Source organism: Pinus tabuliformis, chromosome 2_1 (assembly GCF_031772625.1).
Source record: "Pinus tabuliformis cultivar Carrire ecotype Pingquan chromosome 2_1, CPIR1, whole genome shotgun sequence".
NCBI lineage: Eukaryota > Viridiplantae > Streptophyta > Pinopsida > Pinales > Pinaceae > Pinus > Pinus tabuliformis.
The window spans coordinates 890774744-890791395 of NC_142299.1; the positions used below are offsets into that span (position 1 = coordinate 890774744).

At 40.7% G+C, this 16652-nt stretch overlaps 1 protein-coding gene across 1 annotated transcript in view; it reads right to left on the minus strand.

Moving 5' to 3' along the window:
* Window positions 1–16652, minus strand: part of LOC149203505 (protein MEI2-like 4) — a 53819-nt gene that overhangs the window by 19918 nt on the left and 17249 nt on the right.

Here is a 16652-nt window from a genome sequence, read left to right on the forward strand (position 1 = left end):
CATAGGGAGTACGATAGTACACGATCCAGTCGTGCCCAAAGAAAAACAGCATCCATAAGTGCTCTTGTGATCCACCACACTACCAACCCAATCAACATCAGAATAACCATGAAACCTCACATCTCTGGCAGTGTATCTCAGTCCATGAGTGATTGTGCCCCGAAGATATCTCAGAAGATTCTTGGCGGCAATCCAATGCATATGATGAGGCTCAACCATGTATTGCCTCAATGTGTTAACTGCAAAACATATGTCCAGACAGGAGTTCACCAAGAACATTAGTGCTCCTATGAGTTGACGATACTCAAAAGCATTTCCCAATTCAGGTCCAGCAGCACTACCACATAACTTCTTAAAGTTAAGTTCCATCGGAGTAATCACAAGCTTGCAGTCCACCATCCCAAATCTTTCCAATATCTTCACGACATATTTTCCTTGAGAAAGGAAAATTTCACCTAGCTTTTGCCAGACCTCCAACCCTAGGAAATAGTGCATCGGTCCTAGGTCCTTCATCTCAAATTTAAAAGCCAACTCCCTCTTACGTTTGAGAATGAGAGGGATTGCACCTGTCAGAAAGAGGTCGTCCACATAAAGTACCAGAATGAGAGGTTTATCATTTTCAACCTTAAAATAAAAGTTCGGATCGGCTTCACTTCTAGTGAATCCCAGCTTCATCAAATAGCTATCGATCCTCTCATACAAAGCCCGGGGTACTTGCTTCAATCCATAGAGAGCTTTCTTCAACCTGCATACATGAGATTCTTGATCATGAACTTCAAACCCCTCGAGTTGTTCCACATTAACTTCCTCTCTGATTGAACCATGCAAGAAGGCGGTCTTGACATCCATTTGATGTAGGTTTCATCCTTGCGAGGCAGCAAGGGATATGATCGAGCGAATGGTGGTGTATCAGGCAACAGGTGCAAATATCTCATCGTAATCTACACCTTCCTTTTGAGAGAAGCCTCGAGCAACAAAGCAAGCCTTGAACTTTTTTGCACTTCCATTAGCTCCATGCTTGATTTTGAAGAGCCACTTAGAACTTAAAAGTGACAACCAATTTGTCCTGGGGTTTAGGAACCACATCCCAGACATCATTCTTCATAATTGACTCATATTCTTCATTCATAGCATACTTCCATACTTGTTGCTTCACAGCTTCCTCAAATGATGAAGGCTCATTTTGAATGATAGTGCTCATGGTAGTCAAATATCCTTGATACCTGTTCGGCTTCTTGCTTTCACGGAATGTCCCCCTTGGTGCAATGTGCCTCTCAGCATCTTCGAGAGTCTCCCTAAGCCATGAGAGTCTCCTCTTGGAAGAGGAAGGCTCATGCGGGAGTGGATCAATAGGATCCATAAGTTCATCAACATCAGACATCGTTTCGTCCTCTTTTTCACCCTAATTTGTCCTTCCTTAGGATAGGAAGGTTGTTGATCTTCCTGAGGGCCATATCTTCGTCGAAGTGACATCATGACTTATCTCAACTTCCTTTTGACCAGCCACATAAATTTTATATCCCTTAGAATTTTCAATATAGCCTACAAAGATTCATTTCTTCCCAAATGCACCCAATTTGCTTCTCTTTCGACACATGAAAATATACGGGGCTTCCAAAAATTCTAAAATGAGAGACATTCGGTTTCTTACCAATGAACATTTCTTTTGGGGTCTTGGAGTCCAATGCTTGATGAGGGCATCGGTTTTGAACATACACGGTGGTATTTGCAACTTCAACCCATAGAAACTTCGGAAGGCCTTAATCATGAAGCATGGCACGAATAGCTTCTACAATAGAGCGATTTTTCCTTTCAGCCACACCATTTTGCTCGGGAGTGTATGGCGTTTTAGTCTCCCTCTTAATGCCAGCTTCTCTACAATAATTTTGGAATTCATTGGATTCTAACTCGGGCATACCTGTCACCATCTATCTTACATCAGGTAGGGCCTTATAATGAAGATGGGCGAACCTCCGGTGCCATAGTTCAGATTGTAGAGATGTGCCGCAAGACATGGCTCCCAATGGACTTCCTCCAACTTGATACAAACTGTCAACCCTAAACCCAAGAGTAAAAGCATCTTTGAAATTTCTTTTCCAAACACGTACCTTTCCATCGATAAAAGCCACCTTGAATCCTTTATCTTCCATTGCTGAAATGGACACCAGGTTCTTCTTGAGATCGGGCACATATAGTACTTCTTGAAAATGAATAGTGTTACCTTGATTCAATTGAAGGGTAACATTCCCTACTCCCTTCGTGGGATTGGTGGCATCGTCTCCAAGGATGATCTCCAAGATTGTCTCCTTTTCTATCAGATTAGAGAGGGCTTCCTTGTATCCGGTGAAGTGCCTTGAGGCACCACTATCAATCAACCAATTTCCTAAAGTGTCCGGAGGAGAGGCAGTGGAGAGGGCCGATATAAGATAGTACTCTTTTTGCTTATTGTTAACAACATTGGATTCTTCATACCTGGAGTTCCTTGATTTCTTGGAGGGTCGACCATTTCCTTGATGTCTCGCATTCCTTTTTCCTTTGCCATTGGACCTGCCATTCCTTTGATCGTTGTTGTTGAAGTTTCCCCTGGAGTTGTTATGATAGTCATCATCTCGAGGTGTATCCCTTCTATTAGGACACTCCCTTACATAGTGGCCAAACTTATTGCAAACAAAGCATCTTCCCTTCCTTCCATTTTTGAATCTCGGTCTTCCTTGACTTTGCTTCTTTGAACCTGCATTGTTCTTCCTCTTGGCATGAGCGGAGAATGCAGTGGGGTTGCTTCTATTAGAAGGCATTTCTTGCTCCACCATTCTTGTTTCTTCTTGAATGCATCTCAACATCAATTCTTCAAACCCTGGAATTCGATCATTGTTGAGTATAGTGGTTCTAAATACATACCACTCAAGTGACAGTCCTCCAAGGGTGGTAAGAGTAAGTTCCCTGTCAGGAATGACTTCTCCAATCGAGAGTAGATCATTCTTGATCTCAGTAATCCTCAAGAAATAGGATTGAATGTCCTCATCCTTGCCCTTCTTAATATCCTTCAACTTATTTTTGAGAAATAGAATTTGATTAGCATTACTAACCTTGAACATGCCGACCAACCTGTCGTATATCTCCTTGGAGGTCTTCAATTTAGAGATATAGGCCACCAGATGCTTGTCAATGGAATCCCTGATAATCTTCTTCGCCTTGACTTCAGCCTTGTTGTACTTGGTCTTCGCAATAGCCAGTGCATTTGAAGGAGGCTCAATGATTTTACCCTGCACATAATCCATCACTTCCTTCTCTTCCAAGGTCAAATCAAGAGACATCTTCCATCCATGATAGTCAGATTTATCATAGAGCTTGTCTTCAGCCGTGAAGTAGGATTAGGAACCCATTGAGTCTTTTGTCGTTGTCCAACTGTCTTTGGTGATTGCTCTATCACTCTTGCTTGGGCTTTGTCTTCACCTCAGCTCTGATACCATGTTAATTTTAGGCAACAATGGTATGTTTTATGCTTTAGAGCAATTTTACTTCAATTTATTTATTAGCCCAATATCAATATCCAGTTTAGCAATCACATCAACATGATAGTAAAATGTAGATAGAACATAAACATAAACAGTGGAAGACAAGAGGACACAAGATGTGTCACCAACCAGGGACAAACCCCAATGTGGGGAAACCCTTGATCAATTCTTCTTTTAGTCTTCAATAGTTCAGCAGAGAGAGATAGTACAATTTACAAATTCTGATAATTTATAACAGCAGCGAAAGAGCCCTAACCAGAAAAGTCAACGCTGGTCAACAGGGCAAATTTCTTCCTCAATTTAGCTCAGTCAAACCCAGTCAACTTTGACCTCCAACAGCAAGTCTAATCAGCCCAAACAATCCGAAAAAATCCAGTCAAAACTGGTCAACAAAAGTCAACCCTGCGGCCAGACCTAGCCACAATCAATGCTGGTCAAACATTCAACAAATTGCCTCGATTTCTGTGGCTAGAAATGCGGCCTGCTAGGACAGAATTCCTCCACCCAAAATCACAGCAAAATAGGTCAATGCTTGGTCAACGCAACCCAAAAACAACCTCTGAAAATTCAATCAAACCTGGTCAACGCTGAAACAAAAAAAGTACAGTCCTTTCCTTTCACATGTGGAGAGAGAAGCTGCCCATAAATTTGTACCCAATCAAATGAGGAGAGAGAGAGATGTGTGAAGATGAGTGTGTCCAAATGACGATGAGGCATCATGTATTTATAGGCTAACGTTGAGAATCAATAGACGTCACTGTTGGACTTCTGAACCTACATGAATTTGTTGGCCGACCTTGACAATTTGTCTATCAGAATCGAATGATCTTTGGATCAATCCTACACCTCTCGAATAGAGGAATCCAAGAAAAATATCAGTTGTCATAAATAAGATGACCCATGTGGATTTTGGCCCTAGTTGCCAATTTTAACAGTTTTCATAGCCAAAAGGAAACCATCAACTAAAATACTAAACCAATACCAACCAATCTACTCTAGTTAAAAGTGTGCACGTATATGCCCAAATATATTGATGTAACAATAAAATTATTTGAAAAAACATAGACTAACAAATAGAAATTAAATCCCATAATGGGCATGAAGTTTCAACAACAAAATCCACCTAGGTTGCCAGGTTCCCGACTTCCCCCCCAAAAGGGTCAGTTGAGTCTTTGGGCACAACAACATTTATAAAGTCAATGGAGACTTCAAGTGCAGGAGGGAGGTTGATGTGTGTTGAAGTGAGCACCAAGACGTCAGTGAGAGCATCCAAGGAAGATAACAATTCCAATTGTTTTCCTCGCAAGAATTTTAGGGTTGCACAACATTCCTTTTCCCAATCCCTTAGTCCATGGAGGTGCTTCCCAAACTCCAAAGCATGTTGGTCTCTAGCCTTGTTTACCTATAACTTTTATCAAATCATGGCATTCTTCCACTTTTCTCATTCCAAAGTCGAGGAAGTGGTCATGCCCATGGCCTCTACAATATCTTCGTCCAATTGATAAAGACCTTTCCTTGGTCCATGCATTTCCTATAATAGGCAATAGGAACAACAATAATGAAGCATGGCTTACATTATCCTATCAAATCATAGAAGGCACTAGGGAAGCCAAACAAATACCAATGAATGCTAATAACCATAGGTGCACTAGGCTCTCCCTCCTTCCCATTTATGTGACTCCACAACACAAAATTACACTCTATAACCAAAGAACAATGATAGTTATTTGCCTTCCTCGCTCTTTCTCCTTCTCATTTATGCAACTCCCCAAAGTCGAATTACACAAGAGGAATAACCAATTATCTTCCTTGTTGATTAATCCCAAGTTCATGACAATTTCCTATGTTGGATGAGACAAAAGCTCAAACCACACCATGGAGGTTCAAGCACAGGAAGATTGAACAAAGAGATGATGGCGACAATGAAGATCGCTCATATAACAGTGAGATAGTAGTGGACGAGTAAACGCTTTTCATCCCCCCATCCTCTGCATGTATAAGATTCAACAAGTGGCAGGGTAGGGCCCCTACACCTTCAAAATTAACAATAACAAACCCCATGCAATGAGTCATTTGTCCAAGAGGAACCATGATTAAACTGAGGGAACGAGGGATCTTCAGGTCCCCCTATTACCAATCAAAACAAGCATGCACTTAGTCAAGGTAGCTCCAATGTTTGCCATTCTATTTGCCTCCTTGTTTAGTGCTCTCTTGACATGGAAGTAGGATACAAAATGGAATCTCCTACCCACATAAATTGCTCTCTAAAGGTGTAAACTTTCAACTTTACTATAAAAATGTTTACACCATGCTTGGGGTGCTTCATGAGATTTTGGGTATGTTGACCACTGGAGTGGCACCTAATGATTACATGAAGACTCCATGCCCAAGGATGATCCAGAGGACACTTGTACCATCAGATATCATCAGTCAACAGAATTTTTTAACTCTACTTCTATCTTCTCATCATCTTTCTTGTACCCAGATTCCACACCCTACGGAGAATTGTAATAAGTGATACTAGTAATGACGAGTTTTGAGTCTATAACAGGCCTAAGATGTTGGGACTCAATCAGCAAACGAGTACACCTTGGAGTGTTTTTCTTATCTGATTAATTATCCCTTCTTTTTCAGAGGCGGATGATTTTTTGAGTTTTTCACTCACTTTTTACGTCAAAGCCGGGGTGACGGTTTGAAGGTTAAGCCCCTGACACATCTTAGTGTCTAAAGTCGATGTATATTACCATACTAGATCACACAAAAAAATCATGGAATTTGGTTAGGTCTAGATAGTCATTTTTTAATTTTTTAGATTTCCTGCAGGTCAAAAATTGCAAATAAAATTGTATTTAAATTGTAATAAGTGTAGTCTAGAGAAGTTGTATGGAGTATGAGTAATCAAAATTACACCTCTCACCCTCAACTTTCTACTATAACACACTTTGAGGGGTTAATAATGTGTTTTGGACCCTCAAAACCTCCTAAGTTTAGTGGGAAATCTGGCAATTAATTAAACAAGAAATTAAATAAATATCCACACATGCTAAATGTTGTGGAAATGAGGTGGAAAATTATGGAGGAGTTAAAGTGAACTTCCAAGGTGATGTGGACTCCTAAAATCAAGGAAAGGACATGCTCATATAAAATCGAATTTCTGGCATTAAATGAAAAAGCTGCTTGGAAATTCGAATTTGTGAAGTTAATGCACACTTGGGAGGATTTGGGAGAATATTTGGTGGAAATTTTTGTGGGAAATTGTCCCCACATGGGTTACCACCCATATACACTTGTCATTCCACCATAAAATTCGAATTTGGCACATAAGGGAGGAAGAAAATGATGTCCACTTCCTAGAATTCGATTTTTACACTTGGCATTGGAGCTCCATTCAACAAATTCGAATTTCTCTTTGGGATTGTCACCTCATGCCACTTGTTTAATCACTTCTACATTGGGATTGGCTCCAATTGTTAGCATTATGATATAGGTATTGTCCTTGATTGCAACTCCCTCAGATGAAAGATCACAATGCAACATGTCAACAGCAAAGAATTACAGATCAGAGTACAAAGAATGAAGAAAGAGAGGTATATGCAGGTTCGCCCTGACCAAGCTGCGTATACACGCAGGGTCACTGAACACAAGTAGCATATACATACACACACACTTTCATAGAAGGAAAAGCGCATATATCTTGGAAAACTAAGTTTTTGGTCCGAGGTATTGACCCTAGGTATTTGGTCCAAGGTATTGGTCCTAAGTGGTTTTGAACCATGGTATTAAAAAAGGCCTAAAACTATATAAGGAGGAGAACATCATTAGGCCAGATAGTGCAAGTATCGAATATCTGATGAAGTGTGAGATCTAGTATGCAGGTTATTGGCTTATGGTGCTTTGCTTGATCTAAACCAAGGATGAACCTTAGCGGTTGATGAGGGATAAGATCTAATGACGGATCGGGATCTTAAGGCTCGAAATGAATTATCATTATATGGTTTGATCATGTATAGTCTAAATCTAAACACTGACGCATGTGTTATTCTGTAAATGTTATGATTTGGGTATAACTGAAGTCTGGAATAGCTACAAAATTATGAATTAATATTTACAGATGTGTACGCTGGTTGGCTTTGATAAAAGCGCGTATACACGCTGGTTTGACACATGGAAGTAGCGTATACCTTATGAAGTATGTTTCAATTGTTTCTGTTTGTTGTTGCAAAGTTCTGGGTTCTGTTTTGGGTTCTAATCACTGTATTCTGGTGACAGTGTTCTGAATGATCAGATTCAGGTTATGATGATTGAGTTTCAGTGATTGGTTGATGCAGATGTACTTGAAGATTGTATTACAGTTATGATGTTGTTGATGGGTCCAATATGAAAATTGAATGAAACGTGGCCTTCAAATTGTGGTGTTGTGTTCCAGGAGTATCTACTCTGAAAATTCATGAAACGTGGTCCCTGGTAGAAGAGTGGAGTTTTTTGTAGGCTGGCACCTACGTACTAGTATACATATTGGCTAGTACAAGAGCTAGGGGGTTGTAGCTCCTTTCTAGTAGTAGCTGGAGAACGAGAGAAGGTTGTAGCCTTTTGCAGGTGGGTGCCTGCGTACTAGTATGAGTTGCACTAGTAAAAGATTGTAAACAGATTTTCTTATTATTGAAAGAAGACAAAGACGACAACAGCAGGTGGTTTTTACCCACATTGGGTTTCCACCTTATATCTTGGCGTTCATGTGTGTTGCTTATGTGTGATGCTTTATTCTGTTTTTACTGCACTATCTGATAAATCTCTTATATACTGGTTAAAGTTCAATACATGATAAACTGTCTAAATCAAAAGTTCTCTGCATATACGTTGGTTGCTTTAAGTACAGTCACGTGTACATGCTAGTTCACTTAGCTGAAGTAGCGTATATAAATCTATTTGGGAAATTAAATTATTGATCTGATAATACTAATTCACCCCCTTCTCAGTATTATTTCCAACAATTGGTATCAGAGCAGGTCCTTCAGAGGAAGCTTGATCGCTTGAAGGGAGATCCATCATCATAAGTAATCAAGAAAGCGTGGGATCCATCAGACCACCAATCTTTGATGGGAACAACTTTGTTTATTGGAAAATAAGAACCACAACCTATCTACAATCACTTGGAACGGATGTCTGAGAAATTGTGGAAGGAGGGTATACATTTCCAACAGCAATTCCTACAGATATGGCAGGTAAAAAGCAATATGAAACCAATGCCAGAGCTGTCAATACCTTATTGGGAAGTCTATCACAATCAGAGTTTGTCAAAGTCATGCTGCTCAAATCAACCAAAGAAATATGAGACAAAATCGTTCTGAGCTACGAAAGAGACTCTCAGGTAAAATGTGTTAAACTTCAAACTCTCAGAATTCAGTATGAAACCCTTAAGATGCACAGTGACGAAAGTATAGCTAGTTACTTCTTACATATAGATGAGGTTGTTAATTGCATGAAGAATCTGGGTGAAGATATAAAGGAAGTTACCTTAGTTGAGAAAGTTTTGAGATCCTTGTCTGCTAAATTTGAATCAAAAGTGTCTGCCATAAAAGAAAAACAGGATCTACAGTCTATCACTATGACACAGCTTCACAGAATCTTAACTGCCTTTGAGATGAGAAAAGGTGGTCCATCAGATATGAAAGAAGTCGCATTTAAAGCTTCAACAAAAGGAAAGGAAGAACACAATGAATTAGGTCATATTTCAAAAGAAGAAGTTGAGGTAAACTTTGTCAAGAAGCTTGAACGGGGTTCTAGAAGATTTAGAGGTAAGCTACCTTTCAAATGCTTTGCCTGTTGCAGACTCTGTCATTATGCTGCCAAATAACCTCATAAAGATAAAAATGAAAAAGGGAATGAATATGCAAAATGGAATAGAAAATAAGTTGTAAATAAAAGAAGTTACTATACTCATGAAGATAGCGATGGTTTATCAAATAGTGATGAAGATGAAAATAGTAATGACTATAGACTTCTAATGGCTTCTGACGATGATAATTTTTGAGATGCTTTAGAAGAAGACGACATTCATGAAGAATGCTTTAGAAGAAGACGACATTCATGAAGAAATTTCTAAACTCAAAATCTGTTTAGAAGAAAAGAATATGATTATAGATACCTTGACATACCAGCTTGCTGAAAAAGAAAAACACAATGAAAAACTAGAATGTGAAATTGTGGGTATAAGAAAGGATCTTGAGAAAACGAAATCTCTCAATCTTAGATTTGCTAAAGGATCAGAAACCTTAAATGTAATTATCAAAGTGCAGCGTTCTCCTTTGATAAAGACAGGTCTTAGATATACTAAAGAAGCATCTCAATCTCAAAAGTCATCAACCTCCACTAAAAGCTATCTTGATGCAGCGAAAACCAATGAACAGTATGACAATCGTCAGCAAAGGCATAAAGCAGATCACTAGGGAAATCAGACTCAATTTATTCCAAGGATGAATAGAAGCCACAACCAATCTCAGGTAAATCATACTCAATTTGTTCCAAAGATGAATATCAATAGAAACTACAATCACCAGGTCAACAGATTCGATAGTCGCAGGAATTTCTTTAGTGGACAATGTTTTTCATGTCATAATTTTGGACACAAAGTTGTTCAATGTGTTGCTTACAAAACCATCATGACTAGAGAAGCACGAAATCAAAGAAATGTAACAGGTGTAAAAAAAAGTTCCTATAATAACTTTTCTCTTCTTGAAAATGAAATAGAATGCTCAATCTATAACAACTTTGGTCATGAAGAATCTGAATGCGGGAGCAAATTTCGGCAATCATCTCAAAAGGAGCAAACTCCATTAAATCCCAAGATATGGAGAAGGAAAGAATCTCAAACAGAAAGATGTGGTATAGCCTTGTATGCAGAAGGACAAGAAAATCAATGGTACATCGACAGTGGATGCTCAAAACACATGATAGGTGACAAAGAAAAACTTCACTCATATAATGCCTTAGAAAAGGAAAAGAATGTCTCATTTGGAAACGACACTCCTGCTGTCATAAAAGGTAAAGGATCTATTTTCTTGAAAGAAAAGGTTAAAGCTGGAAATGTCATGTATGTAGACGGTTTAAAGCATAACCTATTGAGTGTCAGTCAATTGTGTGATCAAGGAAATGAAGTGGTGTTTCGATCAAACGGATGTGTTGTTCATGAACTTGATACAGGGGAGACCGTGATCAAAGGTACAAGAACTCCAAACAACCTATACATACTCAAGGGAGGACAACAACAGTGTTATCTAAGCAAAAATGATGAAAATTGGTTGTTGCATAGAAGATTGGGACATCTAAGCTTTTCTCAAATAAGAAAAACATGCAGATTCAAGGTTGTTCGTGATTTTCTAGCTATCATCATCCCTAAAAACACAATATGCAAACCATGTCAATTCGGTAAGCAACCAGAGCTCACTTCATTGAAAAAGAAGGGTCAGCTAGTAAGTCTCTTGAACTTGTTCGTACTGATTTATGTGGACCATCAAGGAAAAAGTCACCTCGTGGGGAAGAATACTTTATTTTGTTCATTGATGATTTTTCCAGAATGTGTTGGATAGGTCTGCTAAAGCATAAAGATGAAACATTTGAAAAGTTCCAAGCCTTCAAAGCTTTGGTTGAAAATGAATCAGATCGAAAAATCAAATGCCTCAGATCTAATCGAGGAGGGGAATTTACCTCGGATGAATTCTTTGACTTTTGTGAACAACATGGAATAAAAAGGCAATTCTCCACCGCAAGGACTCCTCGGCAAAATGGAGTGGTAGAAAGAATGAACAAAATTGTTCAACAAATGGCTTGAGCTATGCTAGATGAATCTGGAACTCCTGCAACCTTTTGGGGTGAAGCTGCATTCGCCGCCGTAACTATTCTCAACCAAGCAAATGTTCGAGTAAATAGCACTCAAACTCCACATGAACTTTGGTATGGTAAGACTCCTACTGTAAAATACTTTAAAGTTTTTGGAAGCAAATGTTATATCAAAAGGAATGATGAAAAATTTGGTAAATTTGAGCCCAGAGCAGATGAAAGTATTCTTATTAGTTACTCTTCCTGAAGTAAAGGATATAAATGTTATAATAAATGAAATGGGAAAACTGTTGAAAGTATTGATGTTGTAGTTGATGAAGCATGCAAAAATCCAAAACAAACAAAAACAGAAGATTATGACAATGAAGAAGATGGGGAGTATTTCCCACATCAAATCACGATGATATTGAAGAAGAAACCAATGAAGCACCAGAAGAAGAGATAACGGTAGAAGAAAAGACTCCGTCCAGGTATGTTAAGAAAAATCATCCAGAAACTCAAATTTTAGGCGAAAAAGTGGCAGGTGTACAGACAAGAAAAACCATTACAGAAACTTCAAGCTATCTAGCATTACTATCCTCCACCGAACCTCAAAATCTAAATGAAGCATGCAAAGATGAATGTTGGGTCAAGGCCATGAATGAATAACTTGAGCAAATTGAAAAGAATAATACTTGGGAATTAGTTCCTAGACCTCGTGATAAAAATATTATAGGAACTAAATGGATATTCAAAAACAAACTAAATGAAAATGGAGAAGTCATTAGAAACAAAGCCAGACTTGTTTGTAAAGGGTATGCTCAACAAGAAGGTATAGATTTTGTGTTGAAATTTGGTACCGGAGGACAGGTAGTTCCCTTAGGCTTTGATCTTTGGCCTAGGGAAAAGTGTCCAAAAGAATTTAATTTTTCTCCTAAAGTGACTTTATAATTTTATAAAGTTAAATCTAATTTAAAAGTGACTTTAAGTGATAAAGTTATTAAGTCTAATTTTAAAGTGACTTTTATAAAGTCAATGAAAAATTAGAAAGGAAAAGTGACTTTGGAAATAAATGACTAAGTGGGTCTTTATTAAAGTGGGGTGAATTAAAAAATAGAAAGTGAGATTTAAATGAGCATTTAATCTCAACCATTGATCTAAATCTATTTCATCCATTGGATTTAGAGATCACCCAAAAGTCACTTGGATCACCCAAAAGTCACTTGGAGTTATATTAAAGGAGGAAAAGGAGGAAAAGGTCATTCATTCTTTCATGAGCAGATTGGGAGAAGGAGAGCAAGAGAGCAAGAGAGATTTTTGAGCAGGGAGGAGAAGGAGACAGCAGCTTGGCACACATTCCAAGGCAGCAGTTGAGCAGATTTGTACAGCTGATTCAGCACATAGTGAAAGACAGATTTTTGCACAAAAATCGAGGAGCAGTTTGCTGATTTTTCTGCACACAAAACGGAGGTCGTACAGCATTTATTGCTGTCCTGTTTGCTGTAATTTCCAGATTGCTGTGAGGCACGGGAAAGGAGATAAGTTGTAAATTTGCTTACTGATTTTTTGCTGAATAATTCTCACTGTAAAAAGACAATTTTCAGAAATAAAGAAGAGCTCTCAAACTGGTTTTCCCCAAGAGTTGTAGGGGGTTTTTCCAGGGTCAAGTTGACCAAAAATATCAGTGTTTTAATGTGTTTTAATGGCTGTTTTTAATTGCTGATTTTTAATTCTGCAATTTCCAGCATTCTGAAAAATTTCCAGAATTTGTGTTTTCAGCAATATTTATTTTTTTCAGTCTATTAAATGTATGGTTATAGGAATGGGCATTTAACTACATGGGAGAAATAAGGAGAAATTGAAAACCGGGGTGGGAAAACAGAAATTTTTAAATGGTATCGGAGCTTGAGTGCTAAAGGGCAGTTTGGGACAGCAAAAAGAAAAATTACAGTTGCTGATTTTTCACTCAGAAAATTCCAGCAAGCTGATTTTTTCATAAACAGCAATTTTATCTTTACTACAGCAGTGCTATTTTTCAGTTTTAGGACAGCAGGATGTCATTGGGATTGAGGGTGGAGGATAGGTTGGATGGGCATACAAATTACAGTGTTTGGAAGGAGAGAATGCAGAGTATCTTTGAGGAGGCAGAAGTCTGGGATATCATGGTGCATACCGCACAGAACCCTGTTGTTGTGCCCACTGATGTTACTCAGTTGGCTGAGTATAAAAAGAAGAACAATAAGGGTAAGAGGCTGATTCTAGACGGAATCAAAGACCATTGCATTCCTCATGTGAGAGGAAAGAGCAATGCCCATGAGATGTGGACAGCATTGTCCAATCTCTACCAGAGTACCAATGAGAACCGGAAGATGGTCCTGAAGGAGAAGCTGAAGAACATTAAGATGGGTAATGATAGTGCAGCTGGATATCTCACAAAGATTACCAATGTGAGAGATGAGTTGGCAGCGATTGGAGAGGCCATTCCATCCACTGAGTTGGTGCGTATTGCAGTGAATGGCCTCCCCCGTTCATGGTTGAACTTTGCTGATGGGGTTTGTGCACGTGAGACCCTTCCCACATGGGAGAGGTTTTGGGATGATTGCATTCAGACAGAGATCAGGAAACGACAGCTTGGGGCAGCCAAGCCAGTTGAGCAGGATGAGGATGTAGCACTGGTGGCAGGAGGCAAGAAAGGCAAAGGGAAGAAGCAGGCTTCCACAAGCAGTGGTGGGGGCAAAGGCAAAGGTAAAGGTAAACAGGGGAACACACAGAAGGACTATTCCAAGGTGAAGTGTTGGAATTGTCAGAAGATGGGACACTATGCAGTTGTGTGTCCAGAGAAGAAGAAGAAGAAGGGGAAGAACCAGGACGTGGCAGCTTCAGCAGAGATTGAGGACTTTGCAGGTCGTTTTGACCGGGAGTTTGCGTTCACTATGTGTGAGTCCTCTAGTGCAGGATCACCTGCCACACAGGTTCAGAGGGAGCATGCTTTTCCCTCTATTAGCGGAGCATCTTCAGGTATCTGGTATGTGGACAGTGGGGCTTCACGTCATATGACAGGAGTCCGTGAGTACTTCTCAGAGCTTTCAGAGAGTGGCACTGATATTGAGGTAGTACTTGGTGATGACAGAGTTGTTAGAGCAGTCGGGGTGGGGACAGTGACATTTCAGAGGGAGTCCAAACCTCCCTTGAAGGTGTCAGAGGTTCTTTATGTGCCAGGGATGAGGAAGAACCTCATATCCGTCTCAGCTTTGGAGGACAGAGGATATGACGTACTGTTCAGGGGAGGACAGGTGTTGATGTATCCCAGGGACACTCCAGCTGATTCAGCTAGAGTGATAGGTGTACGCCATGCAAAGGTGTACAAGTTTGCATTTCAGCCCCTTTTGGCATTGAGCAGTAGTACCGACAGCAGAGCTAGCAGTTCTGAGCTATGTGAGATTTGGCACCGCAGGATGGGACATATGTATCATGGAGCCTTGAGGACATTGCGGGAGATCACTACAGGTGTGCCAGATTTCAGTACTGATCACTTTGATACTTGCAGAGGTTGTGCGATGGGCAAATTTGCCAAATCCCCTTTTCCCAGCAGTGACAGCAAAGCGACGGGGATACTTGATTTGATTCATTCCGATGTGAGCAGTCGGATGTCTCATGTTTCCTTGAGTGGATATGAGTACTATGTTTTATTCATTGATGATCACTCCAGGAGGACCTGGATTTATTTTTTGAAGACCAAGAGTGAGGTCTTCAAGCGGTTTCAGGAGTTCAGAGCTCTTGTGGAGACTCAGACAGGTCGAAAGATCAAGTCCTTGAGGTCGGACAATGGAGGAGAGTACACCCTTGGAGAGTTTGTTGACTATTGTGCGGAGGCAGGCATTAGGAGGGAGTTCACTGTTCCTTACAACCCCCAGCAGAACGGAGTTGCAGAGAGGAAGAACAGATCCATCATAGAGGCTGCCAAAGCCATGATACATGATCAGGGGTTGCCATTGTTCTTGTGGGCAGAGGCCTGCAACACAGCTGTTTACTTGCAGAACAAGAGTCTGCATCGTGTCTTGGGGCACATGACTCCGGAGGAGGCTTTCTCTGGGAAGAAGCCTGATCTTGGTCATCTTCATATCTTTGGATGCATTACATACTCCTATATACCCAAGGAGGAGAGGACCAAACTAGAGCCCACCGCAGAGAAGGGTATCTTTGTGGGCTACAGTGAGACCTCAAAGGCCTTTCGGATTTACATTCCTGCACAGAGGAGAGTTGTTGTCAGACGGGATGTGAAGTTCGAGGAGGACAGGGCCTTTAGGAGGTCACGGGAGTTAGAGTATCTGGATCAGCCAGACCCTCAGCAGCAGTTGAGTCAGTCGCAAGGATCCAGTGGGCAGGGATCAGGAGGATCCGGAGGTACATCTATGAGGATGTCAGGTCCATCAGTGAGCAGTGGCTCGCCGAGCCAGAGGGGTGGTGCTCCGGGCAGCATGCAGAGCAGTTCACAGAGCAGTTCACTAGGGAGTCCACTGATGGACAGTTCACACGGTACCTCAGCTTCTACAGGTTCAGGTGCAGGCAGGAGGACAGCAGACAGACAGTCAGGAGTTCAGGCTACTGATGGTGATGAGGAGGAGGAGTTTCATTCTCCTATGGGAGAAGCATGCTCAGGGAAGAGGAAGCCCAAGTGGCTTCAGGACACCTTGAGAGATGCCACATCTGTTGCTGAGCCGAAGAGGCCGGTCAGAGAGAGTAGACCACCTGAGAGGTTCTGTAGCTATATGGCGATGGTTACCAGCATCCTTGACTCTGAGCCTTCTAGCTATGAGGAGGCAGCTAGCCAGCAGGTCTGGAGAGAGGCCATGCAGGAGGAGTATTCTTCTATCATGAAGAATGATGTTTGGGAGGTGGTGCCGAGGCCTGAGGGCAAATCCGTGGTTACTTCCAGATGGCTTTACAAGGTAAAGAATATCGCAGATGGCAGCATTGAGAAATTCAAAGCGAGGTTTGTGGCTAGAGGGTTCTCCCAGGTAGAGGGAGTTGATTATGAGGAGACCTTCGCTCCCGTGGCTCGATATACTTCGATCCGCTCCATTATATCGATAGCAGCAGAGATGGGTTGGAAGATCCACCAGATGGATGTGAAGACCGCATTTCTCAATGGCTTCATACAGGAGGAGGTGTACATTGAACAGCCACAGGGCTTTGAGGTGCATGGGAAGGAGTCCCATGTGTGCAGATTGAAGAAGGCCCTTTATGGCCTGAAGCAAGCTCCCAGAGCTTGGTACTCCAGGATAGATGCATACTTGCAGGGGATGGGTTTCACAAAGAGTG